Source organism: Schistocerca piceifrons, chromosome 2, assembly GCF_021461385.2.
Source record: "Schistocerca piceifrons isolate TAMUIC-IGC-003096 chromosome 2, iqSchPice1.1, whole genome shotgun sequence".
Taxonomy (NCBI): Eukaryota; Metazoa; Arthropoda; class Insecta; order Orthoptera; family Acrididae; genus Schistocerca; species Schistocerca piceifrons.
The window spans coordinates 507,907,367-507,928,109 of record NC_060139.1 but is presented as its reverse complement, the minus strand read 5'-3'; the positions used below and the strand labels follow the sequence as shown (position 1 = coordinate 507,928,109).

The 20,743-nt window shown below is 41.6% G+C and overlaps 1 protein-coding gene across 3 annotated transcripts in view; it reads left to right on the top strand.

Annotated features, from left to right (window-relative positions):
* The window catches only part of LOC124777967 (pleckstrin homology-like domain family B member 1), a 1,066,194-nt gene that overhangs the window by 305,101 nt on the left and 740,350 nt on the right, over positions 1 to 20,743 (top strand). For all 3 annotated transcript variants that reach the window (XM_047253529.1, XM_047253528.1, XM_047253527.1), the window contains exon 2: positions 10,772 to 10,824. The gene's annotated coding sequence lies outside the window, so the exon portion shown is untranslated. The remainder of the gene's footprint in view (positions 1 to 10,771; positions 10,825 to 20,743) is intronic.

Below are 20,743 nucleotides of genomic sequence, written 5' to 3'. Positions count from 1 at the left end.
AGGAAGCCATAGAAATTCGATTAGCCAACAATTTAATAAACAGAGATAAAGGTTTCAATTTGGACAAAGCATGGAATCCGGCTCTTGGACTAATTAAATTGCAGAGAAGTCGTCACCGTGTCATCGTCGCCGATCAAACATCGATAAGCACATCGAACGTCCGTACGCTTTCGCCACAGGCGGCGCAGCATCTGTGACCCGCATGCGCAGTACCGCCGCGGTGGAGCATATAAGGCCGCGCTTGACACCTTGTCATCAGTCTTGTGACTCGCTCTGAAGATGGCCGGACGATACGCGGCCGAAATATCAGTAGAAGAAATTTTATTTGCGCGGCTGCATGCCCGAAATTTAATGGATTATTGAAAAGGATATCTGTAGTTTAGGAGTATACAATTTAAGAGAACAGTGTCTGTTTCCAGAATAATTTATTCACTCTGCAGTGGGAGGCTGCGCTGATGTATTGGAGGATGTAGAGCTGTGAGGACGGGTTGTGGATCGTGCTTGGATAGTTCAGTCGGTAGAGCATTTTTCCGTAGAAAACAAAGGTCCCAGGTTTCAATCCCGACCCGATACACAGTTCTATTCTGTCAGAAAGCTTAAGTATGTTTGTTTCCAAGTAGTTTGCTGCAGTTCGGCGGTTAGCAATAATTGGATACAATGATGTTGATTGTGAGATGTTACGAAAAGTGGTTGATCTATTTCAGACTTTGCAGAACGAGCGTTGTCACTGGTAAATTATTCCCTGACAGATCAGAATTCAGAGGCTTAACTGTTGCGGTGAACTACTTACTGACTACAGAAATTGTTGACAGTTGTACTTGCACTATTCGTTAGTAATTGACTAAAATAAACTCAAAAAACACATGCAAATTAGGTCCTAGGACAAATATAGAGCCTCAAAGAAAACTGAGAAGAACTATAACAGTAAAGTAATTTAGGTTGTGGAAATAGTAGTGGCATGTAAGAGGATCTCCATCCGTTACTGTGAGTTTCAAGTCAGTCAGCAGTGCGTGTCGTGTTAGTGTTCGGTATTTCCAGGCATGGAAACGCTAAAAATTCATAAAATTTGAAACTTTTATGGTAAAGCAGCGTAAGTTTTAGTATCTTTCAGTCATGAAAACTGCTTTATAAAGGACAGCGAAAAACTAGTGGTGGAACAAGTGCACAGCATTTTAAAAGACGATTATATCTAGAAATGCACATGAAACAATTTAAATCATTTAAGCAACTTCATTCACTTAATAAAAGCGAGACATCTGGTCCAGACTGTATACCAACTAGGTTCCTTTCAGAGGATGGTGATACAATAGCTCCAAACTTAAGAATCATATACCACCGCTCGCTCGACGAAAGATCTGTACCCAGAGATTAGAAAGCCGCACAGATCACACCAATATTCAAGACAGGTAGTAAGAGTAATCCACTAAACTACAGGCCCATATAATTAACGTCGACATGCAGAAGGATTCTGGAATATATATTGTGTTCTAGCATTAAGAATTACCTCGAAGAGAACAGTTTGTTGACACACAGTCAACACGATTTAGAGAACATCGTTCTTGTGAAACACAAATAGTCTTCCCACACACGAAGTGTAGAGTGCTATTGATGAGGGATTTCAAATTGATTTTGTAATTCTAGATTTCCAGAAGGCATATGGCACTGTACCACACAAGCGGCTTGTAGTGAAAAGGCGTGGTTATGGAATATCGTCTCAGTTTTCGTAGTGACTGATGCAAAATCATCGAGTATAACAAAAGTGATTTCCGGCGTTCCCCAAGGTAGTGTTGTAGGCCTTCTGCTGTTCCTTATCTAAATAAACGATTTAGGAGAGAATCTGAGCAGCCGTCTGAGGTTGCTTGCAGATTATGCTGTCGTTTATCGTCTAGTAACGTCATCAGAAGATCAAATCAAATTGCAAAACGATTTAGAAAAAATATCTGTATGGTGCGAAAATTTGCAATAGATCCTAAATAATGAAAAATGCTAAACGGAAATGAGATATCTGTATAGGAAAGATATCTGTATGGTGCGAAACTTGGCAATTTATCCGAAATAATGGAAAGTGCTAAAAAGAAATGAGTCCTAAAAGGAATCCATTAAAGTTCGGTTACACGATAATCAGTCAAACCTAAAGGCTATAAATTCAACTAAATACCTAGGAATTGCTATTATGAACAACTTAAATAAGAAAGAACACACAGAAAATGTTGTGGGGAAGGCAAACCAGAGACTCCATTTTATTGGCAGAACATTTAGAAAACGTAACAGATCTAGTAGAGAGACTGCCTATACTACGCTTGTCTGTCCTCTTCTGGAGTACTGCTGCGCGGTCTGGGACCCTTACCAGATAAGACGCACATCGAGAAAGTTCAAAGAAAAGAGGCACGTTTTGTGCTATCGTGAAATAGGAGAGAGAGTGTCACTGACATGATACGGGTTTTGGGTTGAGCTTCACTTACAAAGAGGCGTTTTACGTTGAGGCGAAATCTTCTCACGAAATTTCAATCACCAACTTTCTCCTCCGAGTGGGAAGATATTTTGTTGATGCCGATCTACATAAAAAATAAGGGAAATCAGAGCTCGCATGGAGAGGTACAGGTGTTCGGTTTTTCCGCGCGCTGTTTGAATTGGAATAGTAGAGGATAATTGTGAAGATGAACCATCTGCCAGACGCTTAAGTGTGATTTGCAGAACATCGCTGTAGATGTATATTGTGAGACTGTTTGTATTAAACAATATTCAACCTATAACGATGTTTCCTTACACACTCCGTGACTTCCGTGAACGGCAATACGTATTATATTGAGGTTCAAACAATAATTTACATCTACTCAAGTTTATTGTATAAATATTACATCGGAAACGTTTGACATACAGGACTTTCATTTCTTACACTACGACAATATATAAAGCGATAATTTTTTTAAAAGAATAAATACCACTGTGTAATAGTGGATACGTTTTAATGGTGGAACAGTATTCTGACACTAACATTTATTGCAGAGGTTAAAGCTTCCTGGAGGCGTGGTGGAAATCACAAAGCTCAGGTTAACCCAATACTTTAAATTTCAACAATACCTTCCAGTGCATGCGAATAATAATAAATTACAAGGTACTATGTATTACACAGTTACGGTTATAACAGTAAGCAGATCATATGCTAGCGCATTTGTGATTGTGTTACTTTGAAAATAAGTTATCTACAATGACGTTTAGCACTATTAAAGCACACCAATGAGAAATAGTGTGTCAAAAATAGTGAAAAAAGACCTACGAATCACGAAAGTGGCGTGGAATAGCATTAGTTAATTGCCGGCCGGAGTGGCCGAGCGGATCTAGGCGCTACAGTTTGGAACCGCGCGACCGCTGCGGTCGCAGGTTCGAATCCTGCCTTGGGCATGGATGTGTGTGATGTCCTTCGGTTAGTTTCCTAAGTTCTAGGCGACTGATGACCTCACATGTTAAGTCCCATAGTGCTCAGAGCCATTTGTACCATTAGTTAATTTTTGAACCAGTAAATAAAACAAATATGTTAAAATATTTCAGGAAACAAATTCTGTTTCCAATCACTGCAGTTTTATCCATCTGTTGGATTCTGGTGTGACTCTGAGCTTAGTTCTGTTATTGTTGTTCTTGTGGTCTTCAGTCCTGAGACTGGTTTGATGCAGCTCTCCATGCTACTCTATCCTGTGTAAGCTTCTTCATCTCCCAGTACCTACTGCAACCTACGTCCTTCTCAATCTGCTTAGTGTATTCATCCCTTGGTCTCCCTCTACGATTTTTACCCTCCACGCTGCCCTCCAATGCTAAATTTGTGATCCCTTGATGCCTCAGAACATGTCCTACTAACCGGTCCCTCCTTTTTGTCAAGTGGTGCCACATACTCCTCTTCTCCCCAATTCTATTCAGTACTTCATCATTAGTTATGTGCTCTACCGATCTAATCTTCAGCATTCTTCTGTAGCACCACATTTCGAAACTTCTATTCTCTTCTTGTCCAAACTATTTATCGTCCATGTTTCACTTCCATACATGGCTACACTCCATACAAATACTTTCAGAAACGACTTCCTGACATTTAAATATACACTCGATGTTAAGAAATTTCTCTCCTTCAGAAACGCTTTCCTTGCCATTGCCAGTCTACATTTTATATCCTCTCTACTTCGACCATCATCAGTTATTTTGCTCCCCAAATAGCAAAACTCCTTTACTACTTTAAGTGTCTCCTTTCCTAATCTAATTCCCTCAGCATCACCTGACTTAATTCGACTACATTCCATTATCCTCGTTTTGCTTTTGTTGATGTTCATCTTATATCCTCCTTTCAAGACACTGTCCATTCCGTTCAACTGCTCTTCCAAGTCCTTTGCTGTCTCTGATAGAATTACAATGTCATCGGCGACCCTCAAAGTTTTTATTTCTTCTCCATGGATTTTAATACCTACTCCGAATTTTTCTTTTGTTTCCTTTACTGCTTGTTCAATATACAGATTGAATAACATCGGGGAGAGGCTACAACCCTGTCTCACTCCCTTCCCAACCACTGCTTCCCTTTCATGCCCCTCGACTCTTATAACTGCCATCTTGTTTCTGTACAAATTGTAAATAGCTTTTCGCTCCCTGTATTTTACCCATGCCACTTTTAGAATTTGAAAGAGAGTATTCCAGTCAACATTGTCAAAAGCTTTCTCTAAGTCTACAAATGCTAGAAACGTAGGTTTGCCTTTTCTTAATCTTTCTTCTAAGATAAGTCGTAAGGTTAGTATTGCCTCACGTGTTCCAACATTTCTACGGAATCCAAACTGATCTTCCCCGAGGTCCGCTTCTACTAGTTTTTCCATTCGTCTGTAAAGAATCCGCGTTAGTATTTTGCAGCTGTGACTTATTAAACTGATAGTTCGGTAATTTTCACATCTGTCGACACCTGCTTTCTTTGGGATTGGAATTATTATATTCTTCTTGAAGTCTGTGGGTATTTCGCCTGTCTCATACATCTTGCTCACCAGATGGTAGAGTTTTGTCATGACTGGCTCTCCCAAGGCCATCAGTAGCTCTAATGGAATGTTGTCTACTCCCGGGGCCTTGTTTCGACTCAGGTCTTTCAGTGCTCTGTCACTCTTCACGCAGTATCTTATCTCCCATTTCATCTTCATCTACATCCTCTTCCATTTCCATAATATTGTCCTCAAGTACATCGCCCTTGTATAGACCCTCTATATACTCCTTCCACCTTTCTGCCTTCCCTTCTTTGCTTAGAACTGGGTTGCCATCTGAGCGCTTGATATTCATACAAGTGGTTCTCTTCTCTCCAAAAGTCTCTTTAATTTTCCTGTAGGCAGTATCTATCTTACCTCTAGTGAGACAAGCCTCTACATCCGTACATTTGTCCTCTAGCCATCCCTGCTTAGCCATTTTGCACTTCCTGTCGATCTCATTTTTGAGACGTTTGTATTCCTTTTTTCCTTCTTCATTTACTGCATTTTTATATTTTCTCCTTTTATCAATTAAATTCAATATTTCTTCTGTTACCCAAGGATTTCTATCAGCCCTCGTCTTTTTACCTATTTGATCTTCTGCAGCCTTCACTACTTCATCCCTCAGAGCTACCCATTCTTCTTCTACTGTATTTCTTTCCCCCATTCCTGTCAATTGTTCCCTTATGCTCTCCCTGAAACTCTCTACAACCTCTGGTTCTTTCAGTTTATCCAGGTCCCATCTCCTTAAATTCCCACATTTTTGCAGTTTCTTCAGTTTCAATCTGCAGTTCATAACCAATATATTGTGGTAAGAATCCACATCTGCCCCTGGAAATGTCTTACAATTTAAAACCTGGTTCCTAAATCTCTGTCTTACCATTATATGTCTTACCATTATATGTCTTACCATTATATAATCTTACCATTATATAATCTTACCATTATATAATCTTACCATTATATAATCTTACCATTATATAATCTTACCATTATATAATCTTACCATTATATAATCTTACCATTATATAATCTTACCATTATATAATCTTACCATTATATAATCTTACCATTATATAATCTTACCATTATATAATCTATATGATACCTTTTAGTATCTCCAGGATTGTTCCAGGTATACAACCTTCTTTTATGATTCTGTTATTAAGGACTAGTATTTTGTATTCATGTCTTCATTTTGTTGTTTTTCTAGCAAACAGTCACTGCATATAATTTTGCGTTTATTACGAACTGAATAGAATAATTACAGAGAGAAATCATAAAAGCCTAACACAAATCTTTATTTTTAGAATCCTTAGTTGATACAAGTCTGCTGTAACGAAAAATTCCACAAACACACTCATCAGTTTTATACACACAAGATTTTTCTCAGTGGTAATGTTGGAGGAAAGAGAAATGTTAAGTTTTTGTTTCGTTATTTAATGCTAAGTCCATTATGGTAAGTTGGACAAAAACATTGTGTTGGCAGTTTTTAAGATGCCGGAGAGAATGTTATTCAGTATTTAAGTAAATTAATGTAATTATTCGCCTCGCTGAATGTAAATTCATGCCACGAAGTCATAACGTAGTATGAATGGAAAGGCAGACCTGTGGTTAATGCGACACTGCTCAGTCGCGCCGTCCGTGACCTCTCGTCACTTATTTATTTCAGTCGATGCTGTCAGACACCTAGGGGCCTTCCATAACGTCAGTATCAGCTACTATTGACGTGTGTGGACGACAAAAATAACTGCAGTTGAAAACTGAGTGTTCGCCATTGTGTACTCGTTTTCTATGCATGGTCATAGTGAAATGACAATTGGTTTGTTATTTCCCCTCGAGAATGCCACATTATTATGGAGAGAAAAAAAAATTCATCTCGGGTTTCTGTCGCGGAACAAGTCGCTATATAGAGTAATGCATACCTTTGTAGAGGGGTCTAGGCAGAGTCTTTTGACTTAAACCTTAAACATTGCTGCGAAATAGCGACTGTGTAAATCTAAAGAGGTTGAAGAATCAGGCAACCACTTGCAAACAAAACTTTATTAGCCCCTGACTTAGGTTTCCATATTTGTAAAAATATCTCTTTCAGAAAGAGTGGGCCTTGTTACATCACATTTGGCCTTAGTCTCTGGTGTTATGTAAACGTAACTTACGCAAATATTTTATCCTGTGACTCCTATTACAATTTTACGTTGACAAGAGGCTTTACCTGTGGGCATATGTTAGTGAGCATCCATTCTGAAGTAAGATATATGTGATCTGGCTGCTATCTAAAGCCATGGCTTGGGATAACTCTTGTTTCATCAATTCCATATATGACAAGAGTCACTCAGCTTCATCAAATCTAATGCTCCATCTTGAGATGTAACAAGTCCCACTCTTTCTGAAGAAGATATTTTTACAAATATCGAAACCTAGGTCATGGGCTAATAAAGCTTTGTTTGCAATTGTTTGGCTGATCTTTCAGCCTGTTCAGATTTACACAGTTGCTGTTTCGCAGCCATGTTTAAGACTTTGAAATTGTCGGAAACTTACGAGGAGGTTACTGTTTACATAAAAATCTTACCACTTCATAGTCGCGACTGCCGGTCTCAAAATATGAATTACAATATCTATGCCTGTTTCTTGCACAATGAGACAAACAAATAGGACCGTACCAAACAGATCCTCTCCAGGAGCTACAGAGGTGTTTAACAAACCAGCAGCTCCATGTAAACCTATAGAAAACAATCTACATTAGTGAGGTCTGTCGGTCTCGCTGACCTTGTGAAAGGACCTCCACTTTCGAACTTACGGTATCATTAAGGAGGTCGCGGACGTTAACATCAATGTGGCATGGTCCACCGTTTTCCCGGAACTACGTCTTACGATTGAACCAAATTATTTACTGTCTCCTACAACTGTGGCAGAGCACCTCGTATCAACAGGTACTAAACGGATGTCTTTCAGACTGAATGGCAGCCCGTAAGCTCCTATTAGTTGATATTGTTCAGTTCAAGCCCACAAGTTTACACAGTCATTTCTAGTGATCTTCAGTGTTTAAAGTATGGATTTGCTTTACTCCAGGCATTGATACTGCGGCACGTGACAACAAAAACTGCAAGTATGTAGTCCAACTGCGCAGTTGTGTAGTTCTGTGTTCAAATGTAGTTGACGCCAGTGTTTCTATTAATTATAACGGAAATAAAATTTTTGCCCCCAACAGTACTCTCTACAGTATACTTGTGAAAGTGTACATTGTAGGAGCCAATTGACTGTTGCCCGTACGTGAATCTTCTCTCTTTCGATGAAACACAGTCATCTTAAATTTTATTCTATAAAAAAATTCTTTCTCGACAGCCGTACCGTCTCGGTGTCTCAAATAACAAAGCTCCTCGCAATTAATATTCAATCCAAAACGGTAACCTTCTTCCAAGTAAGATGATAGCGCCTTATGAAACATTTGCAGTTCTTCGGCTTTCCGAGCACTTCCTACTGCTGTGCCACAAATCAAACGCGTGCCTACACGTTACCGCAACAATTATTCTCCATCTTTGACAGACTGCCACAGTTGTAAGGGACTGTAGCTCATTTTGTTCGATTGTAAGATGTAGTTTCTGGCAAACAGTGCACCATTTCACATTGTATTAGTGTGTGCGACCTCCTTAATAATGTCCTTACCGTTGGATCGAAAGTAGAAGTCCTTTCAAAAGGTCAGAGAGAGCGGTTGACCTCACTCCTATGGATTGTTTTCCAAAGGTTCACATGGAGGTGATGGTATTTGAAACACCTCGGTATTTACTAGAGGAGATCTGTTGGGTATTGTCCTTTTTGTCTTTTTGAGACTAGCAGTCGCGACTTGGAAGTTGCTAATAACTCAAGCTATTAGAAGTTGTAAGATTTTTATGTCAACAGAAGCCTCCCCATAAGTTTCCGACAATTTCAAAACACTGGTAAACTTCAGCGTAGATATGTCAGAGACGAGAGACGAGAGGAGAGACGAGAGACGAGAGAGAGAGAGAGAGAGAGAGAGAGAGAGAGAGAGAGAGAGAGAGAGAGAGAGAGAGAGAGCGCTTAACTTTTTTGCAAGGCACACCTTCCTCCAGTCCTGTGTTAGATAAAGTGTGTTATGCAAATGAAATATTCAAATAGTGAATTCAACTTTTTATTGTATGATGAATGTGGCGATTTCCACATAAATGTGTTAATTTCCTTCCTAAACATTGCATGTACCATAATTTAATGTGTCTCCTGTGCCTGTACCAGTTATATTTGCATAAGTAAAAATTCATTCTGTCTGTGTTTTCGACATTCAGATGTCACCTGACGATCACCTTGGAAGCCGAGAAGCGGTTCGTTATCAACTATTATCTGGAGAACACGAGAAGACTTTTCCCTTTCTAATAGTATAGTTACAGTAGCTATAGATGCCCTCCGTATGTCAAATGCGAATTATTTCAATATGAACAACTAACATACCAACTAGAAAAAACATACCATATAGTGTTTCTACGCGATAGTTACCGTTATTCAGACTAAAAAAATCTGTAGTGTTCGCAACTCGAAGATACACATGCATGAGTGTCCGCCCCCCTCTTCTGTGATTAGATCGGTGACTCGTCGTGGAATGCATTCCATAATACTGAAGGCGTTGAGGAACCCTCCTAGTCCACACACACTCAGCCACCGACCGCATACTCTTGAAAATTTATTTGAGCTGGGTGGAAGCCGCGCAAATGTCGCTGAATGATGTTCCATCAGACCTGCGCAATAGATTGACAGAAGGGAGGATAGGAGAAGAGGTGGATTACACTTTTTTTTAAACTTTGAAATTATTGAAGAAAGAAACAGGTCAGTCCCCCGTTTCGGGAAAGACTTAAGGCAACAGAGAGGATCGGCGATCCCTGTGATCATAAGGCAGTTCTGATTTACCAGAATCGTCAGTTACGGTTGTAGAATGCCAGCCTGCGGGAGCGAAGGGAGGCTTCTTCCCTTGCAATTCTCATTCTCCACACGACAGTCTAAGTTCTCGTTTGTTTACACCTGCGGCCGACTACCACGATAGTGTCTGTACTATACCAGTTACCATCATCTAGCACTGACAAGGTAACAGGTATGTACCTCTATGGCCAGATTACCCGCTGTTACAAAACGTGATATTAAGCATCGGATGCCAATCAACAACGCATAGGCGCCGACGGCGGAGGCATCGGGCCGCGACAGTTTCCTCTAAATGGAGGTAGCAACGTACATCCTTGATTTACGGTGGTACGTAAAATGTATGAAACGGGAACCACGACATCGCGCTTTCAAAAATGCAATTAAATTGGCACTCTTGCGCATTCTGCGGCTAACTATTGAGCCTATGATCAATAAAACGTCCGACAAGGCACGTCATACGTCGACCTTGTTCTCGTTTGCTCTATCTATCTATCTTCCAAAACACAGCTAACTTAGTTGCTCAGGAATTTAAAAGCGAGCCGGCCGGGGTGGCCGAGAGGCTCCAGGCGCTGCAGCCTGGAACCGCGCGACCGCTACGGTCGTGGGTTCGAATCCTGCCTCGGGCATGGATGTGTGTGATGTCCTTAGGTTAGTCAGGTTTAAGTAGTTCTACGTTATAGGGGACAGATGACCTCAGATGTTAAGTCCCATAGTGCTCAGAGCCATTGTGTAAAAGCGAATATGCCTTTATGCAGTAATGTAATACTAGTAGCTTCTGATGAATTAGAGATTTAATGATTAATATTTATGAACTTTAGATAACACTAAAGATAAAAATCATTGACACTCGATCGTCTTATTTGTTTCAGGCAACCTCATCTGCTGCTGATTTCAGAATACGTGTTGCTAATGTGACTGCTTGGTGAGTACTAGAATGTCATTCTCAAGTTACTAAATCAGTGTCCACAGCGAGGACTTTTTACTGGATGCGAGTTTTGCTAGGAATATGAAGGTAATGACACGTAAATATCTTACAAAGCGATATACGAACAGCTCACTGATTTAATGTTTGTGTTTTGAAGAAGTAACTCCAGTCAACAAAAGAAAAGGTTCAAATGGCTCTGAGCACCATTGGAGTTAACGTCTGAGGTCATCAGCCCCAAGAACTACTTCAACCTAACTAACCTAAGCATATCACACACATCCATGCCCGAGGCAGGATTCGAACCTGCGACCGTAGCGTCGCGCTGTTCCAGACTGTAGCGCATAGAACCGCTAGGCCACCCCGGCCGGCTCAGTCAACAAAGACTGGTAGATTAACGAGTAGAGGCATTTGATATAAATTCACCGATATAACACACAAATTGTAAAAACTAAGAATATCTTTATGGCAGATACGGTGTCCAGCTCAAATCTATGACTCAGGTCTAAGGCGTTGGCCTTTACGTTGTTGATCTGTGCTTTTCGGAATCGTCATAAACCGATGAGTTTAACGGATTGAAGAAGCGATAAGACAACTGTCAAATTTCTATATAGTCATACAGGGGTTAAAACCAAACCTTGTATCCTACTTATTAGTGCTATAACCGTAAAATATCCACTAGTTCTCCACTTCGGAATTATACATCGGAAATCTATTATTTATTTCTAGTCACGTTTCGAAACTCTGTGTCTGCATCGTCAGCGACCATTTTACGGTATTTTACATACGTTGAAACTCGGCTTTTCTCTATGCTAATTTATTATGAGCGTTCTAATTTCTCTGTTCAGGCAGCACAAAATTTAGGAGTTCATATTTCATGCTTCCTCTATGAAACTTCGCAACTTACAAACCGAGAGTTTCTTCGTGCATGAGCCCAGAGCTTCAACGTAAATTCTGGATGAATGCTAAACCCATTTTTTATGTTCATGGTAGACTGTCAAGAACTGTTTTACACAGATGAGCTTTGTTTCATTATGTATTACATTACTGACCAATTTCGACGTGTGAATATTTTCGAATGCAGTTGTGCATTTAAAAACGGTCACAGGTCGAAACTGACTCCTAATGGAATACATGATATAACAACGTTCTTCCACTGTATATCAGTTAGTTTCTGACAGTCTACGGCGGACATCTAAAATGACATTACAAACCAACATATTTCGAGACAATATTCGCGGAAAAAGGGATGTCAATTCTGTAAACTTCAAACGATTAGGTATTCCTAGCATTTTGAAGCCAAAAGCATTTCCTCTCACATGCTGATAGCAACTGGAACTCAGAAAATAAAGACCTTTTGTCCGAGCATAAGTATAATACGACACTGTCGCGACTGAATGTAAAGACATTGCTCTTACAGAAGTATCTGAAGTAAATAATTCTAAAATGAGTGGAAGCTTCTTTATCTTGTATTACGATAATGGAAAATCAAAAACTGACCACCTGAATCTACGGACCCACATGGCACGTTTTGCTCGCTTATTCAAGCTGTTCATTGTATCTGATCATATTCACAGGATCAGATACCTTCAGTCCTCCAATCTTGTATACGCTACCGTAGAGTTGCTATTATATTCGAAGAGTGTGTTGCACGCTATTTACACCTCCTGCCGCACTGTTAAACGAACGTGCTAGACGTATTTGAGTTCCTTCAGTGTTCGAAAACGAACTTCATGGGTGTATTATGGGCTAAGACTGTGCGCACCATGATACCTGGCGCTCGTGTGCTACGTCACTGCCGGACCCACTGTGGTAATTGCCGCTTTGTTGTAGGGCTACACTTCAAGATCACCACTGACGCCAAGACAGAATCTATTTTTAAAACTAAACTAAACTTAGCATCATTCATGCCTTCAACTTCATCTTTCGCTGTACTGTCGGAGGCGGGCTGTGCGGTAATTCCAAGTGTGTGGAAACATGGGAAGTGGCAGCTTTTTTCTCATTATAGCAAACTGGTCTTGGTGGTCATGGTGACACTAAGGATGCGACGTTGATACTGATTTCTGCTGCGTTCGCTGTGCGATCGACAACGACTGCTAGTCCGATGCTTGCATCCAGGGATAATTACGCATGCAGCAGCCGTGCAGAAATAGAGCGAGAAGTGTGTGCATTGCTTTGGACCACAGGTAAAGCACACAGCCGAGACCTCATGTCCAATCATTTCAGCAGTTTTTGGGAAGAACCTTCCACTCTCACACATGTATGGTGACGTTTACAATGTTTTCAAACATGTAGTGGGTTTGAAACAGTAGAAAATCAGTTACTGTAAGTCTTGCTTTCTCATCCTCAGTATGCCATTCTCGTTCCTTCACCAATATTGTGCTTTGAATGATTGCTATTTATGCTCGGTCTCTAACAACGCATGCGAAGACATAAGGTGCATAGTTTTGCAAACTGTCGATAGCATACTTTTACAACTACGCTGGAACTGTAAGCATAACAAAAGTAAAAATTAAAACATGCACTATATTTGCTGCCCGCCTCCGTAGCTGCGGTCGCTAACGGACGCCTGTGTGGTCACGCTCGACTTTGAAACTAGCCCGTTCCAATCCTAGTGATGAAAAATTTTGTCAGTATTTGGCCGACAAGGGGAAGAGAGGTGGTGACGCGAAGTCTGTGATCACCAGTCTTTTCGCCTGTGTCCAGGATGAAATACCAAACACTCTCCACAGTGTTTCGTGCAGACAGGGCACGAGACATGATGATGATGATGATGATGATGATGATGATGATGATGATGATGATGATGATGATGATGATCATCATCATCATCATCATTCAGTTGCATGGGGACGGCGGTCTCCTTGGTGCTGTTCGAGAGGAATAAGCCATGTGCCGCCACGGATTTGACCCCCTCCCTTTCCATCATCCACTTAAGCATAAACCCAACACTATACTTTACAGCCACTCTCATCTCAGTCGTTAACACGTCGCATTTGACCATAACAGATCGGAGGAAGGCAACGGCAAATCACGTCCACTAGGACTGCCTAGAGCGGCGATGGGGGATTCTTGCATCTGCTCCCCTATGCACATAGAGATGGGACTACTTTGACTTGATCACGATATATCCTTTTTGATTACTTACTTCCTTCGCAGGAGAGCTTCTGTAAAGTTTGGAAGGTAGGAGACGAGGTACAGGCAGAAGTAAAGCTATGAGAACGGGGCGTGAGTCGTGCTTGGGTAGCTCAGTTGGTAGAGCACTTGCCCGCGAAAGGCAAAGGTCCCGAGTTCGCGTCTCGGTCCGGCGCACAGTTTTAATCTGTCAGGAAGTTTCATAACATCGCACACTCCGCTGCAGAGTGAAAATCTCATTCTACGTTCCCAGTTGTCAACAGGCCAGTGTCACTGTTGCAGGCCCACGCGAGGCGTAAAGCTCGGCTCCGAAAACACATATCGATGATGTTTCGTTGCACGGTTCGCGCGCTGACACTTGTTGATAGCCCAGCATTGAAATCTGCAGCAATTTCCTGAAGGGTTGCACTTCTGTCACGTTGAACGATTCTCTTCAGTCGTCGTTGGTCCCGTTTCAGCACGATCATTTTCCGGCTGCAGCGTTGTCGGAGATATGATATTTTACTGGCTTCCTGATAGTCACGGTACACTCGTGAAATGGTCGTATGGGAAAAGCTCCACTTGATCGCTAACTCGGAGATGCTGTGTCCTATCGCTCGTGCGCCGACTGTACCACCACGTTCAAACTCCCTTAAATCTTGATAACCTGCCATTATAACAGTAGTTACCGTTCTGACAACTGCGCAGGCACTTGTTGTCTTACATAGGCTTCACCAACCGCAGTGCTGTATTCCTACACCAGTCTCTTTGGCGCTTAAGTGTATATTTTCGAAGAACTATCCAAGGTCACTATAGACACATATCGAGAAGATGCTACTCACTGCGGTCCAAACGAAGAAAGTGGATTTCGGATTGCTCCCTCGACTGGTAGGTTATTTCTGCGCGTGACATTTACTTCCAGGCAACTCGTAACCGTTGGTTGCGTAGGTAGAGACAATGCCAGAAATAGGTCCGGCCTTTCATAAAGCCGGCACTGTACACGCAGCGCGTTGATTCGCGTGTTTATGTGTACAAGCCGGCTGGGCGGCCTGTGCTCCTTGCCGTAGGGGGCTTTGGCGTCATGCTCGCCAGATGCTCGCCTGGCAGCGGTCCAAGGGGAGCCAGCCGGGGTACAGTACACGACTGCCGGCACAAAAAAGAGGCCGGGAACGCGCCTCGCCTTGCCGCGGTGGACGCTCGCCTCACTGCTGGGACTTTGCATACATCGCCAGCCCTCCAAGGAGGTCGACGACAGCGACTTTTGTATCTCACCAGTCCATTACGGGAGCCGCAGAAGCAGGGAAAGTTATGACAGTGTCGTAGGGGAGGTAGCAGTGCGAAGCAGAGCGAACCTGAAAAGCTGCAAAAAGTAATAACTTATTTCGAGGATCAGTCGCAGGTAACTACCTTAGAAGACTGTCATTTTGGTTTGGCTCTAAGCACTACGAGACTTAACTTCTGAGGTCATCAGTCCCCTAGACTTAAAACTATTTAAACCTAAGGACATCACACACATCCATGCTCGAGGCAGGATTCGAACTTGCGACCGTAGCAGCAGCACGGTTCCGGACTGAAGCGCCTGGAACCGCTCGGCCACAGCTGCCGGCCATTTTGGTTTCCTTGTCATCCTGTTTAGACCGCGCAACGAACTTACGCAGTATCACAAATACACAACTGGCCATTAAAATTTGTACACCAAGAGGAAATGCAGATGATAAACGGGTATTCATTGGACAAATATATTATACTAGAACTGACATGATTACATTTTCACGCAATTTGGGTGCATAGATACTGAGAATACAGTACCCAGAAGCACCACCTCCCTGGGCATTGAGTCAAACAGACCTTCGATGGCGTGTACAGGTACAGCTGCTCATGCAGCTTCAACACGGTACCACACGTCATCACGAGTAGTGACTGGCGTATTGTGATGAGCCGGCCACCATTGACCAGACGTTTTCAGTTGGTGAGAGATCTGGAGAATGTGCTGGCCAGGGCAGCAGTTGAACATTTTCTGTATCCACAAAGGCCCGTACAGGACCTGCAACATGCGGTCGTGCATTATCCTGCTGAAATGGGGGTTTCGCAGGGATCGAATGAAGGGTAGAGCCACCGGTCGTAACACATCTGAAATGGAACGTCCACTGTTCAAAGTGCCGTCAATGCGAACAAGAGGTGACAGAGACATGTAACCCAATGGCACCCCATACCATCACACCGGGTGATATGCCAGTATGGCGATGACGAATACATGCTTCCAATGTGCATTCACCGCGATGTCGCCAAACACGGATGCGACCATCATGACGCTGTAAACAGAACCTGGATTCATCCGAAAAAATGACGTTTTGCCATTTGTGCACCCAGGTTCGTCGTTGATTACACCATCGCAGGCGCCCCTGTCTGTGATGCAGCATCAAGGGTAACCGCAGCCATGGTCTCAGAGCTGATAGTCCATGTTGCTGCAAACGTCGTCGAACTGTTCGAGCAGATGGTTGTTGTCTTGCAAACGTCCCCATCTGTTGACTCAGGGATCGAGACGTGGCTGCACGATCCGTTACAGCTATGCGGAGAAGATTCCTGTCATCTCGACTGCTAGTGATACGAGGCCGTTGGGATCCAGCACAGAGTTCCGTATTATCCTCCTGAACTCACCGATTCCATATATCTGCTAACAGTCATTGGATCTCGACTAGCGCGAGCAGCAATGTCGCGATACGATAAACCGCAATCGCGATAGGCTACAATCCAACCTTTATCAAACTCCACCTTAAACGAGGCATCACAACAACGTTTCACCAGGCAACGTCGATCAACTGCTGTTTGTGTATGAGAAATCGGTTGGAAACTTTCCTCATTTCAGGACGTTCTAGGTGTCGCCACCCGCGCCAACCTTGTGTGAATGCTCTGAAGAGCTAATCATTTGCGTATCACAGCATCTTCTTCCTGTCGGTTAAATTTCGCGACTGTAGCACGTCATCTTCGTGGTGTAGCAATTTTAATGGCCAGCAGTGTATTTCGAGGATCAGTCGCAGGTAACTACCGTAGAAGCGTGTGTCATTTTGGTTTCCTTGTCATCCTATTCAGACCGCGAAACGAACTTATGCAGTATCACAAATAGCTCGAAAGGTCACACGCACAAGTTTTATTATAAGGAAGGATACGAATATAACAATCTGTTGCAGTCCCGTTGTTTTTTTATTATTCTTCCATAGCCAAATTTTATCTACAAATAGCTATCTCCAGTGCTAAAATCCAGGCAACATGTTTCCAGTCATCAACAGTCCAGTGTCGGACTGTAATGAAATTGCAGAATCAGAACTGACTTACACAAAGCAATAAGTAAAATACCACGTTATCCAGAAGAAGTAATCAGTTGTAGTCAACATATTTGAGCGAGTCATAACCCAACAAACTCCCAGCAGTACACGACACCATATGACATCACAGCTGTACAAACGGAAGTGATTGTTTACAACAGGAGCTTCAGTTTGCTTCATGTAGTGTAAGTAACGCTGTCTGTATTCCAAAAACTAACATAGTCCCTTTCCGATGTAGAACTTTCACATTTTTTATGTAAGAAAACCAGCAAGTATATTTGCAAATCACCTTTAAAATACATCAAGAACCCTCGGTTTACAATGTATTTATTTATATGTTAGAGGTGAAACGATGCACCAAATCTTACGCAAAGATCAATAACTGTTTCATGTAACTGTCCGCTACCAAATCGCTACATCACATTCGAACTGAAAATTAATTTGTTTTTTAGGAGTGCCTTGATGAAATATAGTTATACACCAACTGTAATTCGTCAAAAGCTAAAATATTGTGTATCCACTAGGCTCATAGTGGTTAAGTGATCGACTGAATAATTAACTTAAAGGAAATATAAAAACTCATACAAACCTATTTTTTAAACTTCTGTCATCTTAATAGTAAAATACTGAAGATCGACACGGCAAGGCTACTTTAAGCAGATAAAATTAATAAAAATATACTAACGACCTCTGTTGAAATAAATTTCTTACGTAATGTATGGTGTAGCTACAATTGTGCAGCTCTGCTTGCAAAGATCAATACAATACATTGCCTTTTTCTTATACTCTAATGCTAACAGACGAAGGACGTTTTACTTGTCTGACGCTAAATGGATATAGCATAGCGTAGCACAGGACCAACAAAATGGAAGACAAACCCGATCCACTGATAATAGTAAGTTATGTTCTCACCATGCCTAGTGTTTTTACATTTAAGGCAGGCTGCCATACCGATACTAGTTCCTCCTGTGTCGTGACATCTCCTGCCTTGAAGCAGGAGACCGCCGAAGAGCTTCCAAAACCGGGTGCTTTTACTAGCACTTGCTCACCGAGCAAAGTTGGTGGCAAGTTCTTCTGTTAGTAGGCAAAGCAATGAAAAAGCTAAAATTGACAATTGATGTAATTTTATAATGTTGAAAATCTGTTGGCATATTCAATAGAAAACGATTGTTAACTTGTAATAAATTGTCTCCAGTTAATAGCATACTCGTATATTTTCCACATGTTTCAATGTCATAATGAGCTTTTTACATACTTTCCTCTGGTACATCCTCTCTCGTTTGAAGTTATTAAAGAGTCCTCTTCAGCGGAACTATCAACGTGCGAGACCCGTGTGAGTCAACGGTGTACGGCGTGTACGTTTTCTGCATTTAGATACCCCGAAAAACCTCGCACGGCGCGGATATGGAGTGGATAAATATAACGAGGATTAGGACGTGGCTCTCCGGCTTAACGATTACGGTATCTTAGTACACCTCGAAGTTTGACTCAAACTTCGTGTCATTGGTAAGATAAAACTGTCCAGGTTGGTTTGAACACCACAGTAAATTATTAGGAACCATCGTATTGGAGGTGGTATACCATTCCCTTCCTCCACTTCCGGACTAACCCAGTCAGTTACAAGGGGACCAATCCGATTCATTTTCGGATACTAAAGACTGCTTCCTGTAGTAACTTCAACGCAGCAGCGGTGCGGTATCCTATCTGGACACACGAAGCTTTCAAGTATCTGTGTATCCATGATGTATATTTTCACATCTTCCCTAAATCATTTCAGACAAATTCCGAAATTGCTCTTCGAAAAGACGCAATCGATTTGATTTTGTATTTCAGTCCATCTCGGATTTGTGCTCAGGCATTAATGACCGCGTGATCGTCGGAACATTAAATCCCAAACTTCCTTACTTCCTTTATTCTTACTGCTCAGCTAATATTGCTTATCACTCCCCTTTTCGCAATTAAAGGTTACTTATGTATAAATAATTTATAAACATCCCATAAGTGGGATCGTATTCGGCTGTCCATTTCTCCACCTTTTAATTAATACAACATGAAGTACCAATGTATCATCCGAGGAAATGATTCCACGTCTTGTTATACATGTGTAGACAGCCGAACGTCCTGAGGAGTAAGTGCAAGAGTTAATTTAAGGAAGTTGGCGACCGAAAACTATATAACCAAATTAAAGATCTTAATCTTGAAATTAACAAAACCATCGCTGATGGGCAGATTGTTTTGGCTTCGAGATACGTCATCGGGTTTGTTTTCTCGCAATTAGAATGCCTGATTTATAGCTCTGTGTTCACTGAGGAGATTCGAGATGAGACTTTCCTGCTATAACAGTACTTTTTTTTTTCGGACAGGAGTTCCGGTAATTAGGCAGTGACGTAGTTCGCCGTGACCTAAAAGAATGGAATTGCTTCCGGGCTGTTTGCGCACACGTTTTTTATCACATGCAGGTTGCGCAGGAGGCAAACAAGCGTAATTTACTGCCGTTTACCTCGAGGAGTCGCAGGGCGCGCTTTCGCTTGTAACGTTGTTTGCTTAACTTCGATTCATCGTGTTAAAGGCTTCTCGTATACGCAGGTTTATTTATGTCTCTGGCAGTAATAATGGCAATGAAAAGGTCAGAACACTGACCTGATTTTACTAATCAGCTTTTTATCGTTGTAGCTTGTATTTGAGTTGGTCCAGTCTGTTGTTGTTTCGATGCGTTGGATTTAAATCGGCTCCTGGCAAGTCGAATCGATCGCATTGTGGTCAAAGTTAATACCCTTTACACATGATGACCTCACTTGCCGGATCTCTGTATTAATTAAATTGAGTGGGCCCCAAATCTGGTTATAAGTAACTGTTCTCCCAATGCCGCTTCTGGTTGGTCAGGTAAACATTCCGATATCGATTATGGAAATAAGGATTTGCTGCCAGATTTCGCCTTTCGACATTGTTTTTCGCTCTGACACATTTACCTTTAGTCTAGTGGAATTTTACGTCCCTGTCTGTGATTTTCTTGGCCTGTGTGGACAAAGTAATTTTTAATGAAGTGAAAGAACAGCATTAGAGTGAGCAGGAAGTTATTAGAGTCCTTTGTTTAGTTGAAACCAAGCTTCTTTTCCTTTTATTAGATACAAAATATTTGCTGAAGTATAAAAATCAAATTGATGGCCGGCAACCATATATAAAACCTGCACTGTTGGTTTATGTGTAAATTTCTATACCTATTCTCCCTTTTAGTGGCAAAGAATCTCTTAGACAATCAACTGTTAGTGAAACATTTGATAATTCTGTGCGGAGGAATAGAAATGTTGCAATAATCTTTACCCACCCACATTTTTTTGACAAGACACATTATTTTTCTGACTACAAAAAATAATATATAAAGCAGTAATTCGCGTGGATAAGATTTTTAAACATCTGTATTTGACCAGTCTCCGTCATTTCCTGCTGCTGCTCCACTTTGTGTACAGACTTCCACAAGGAAA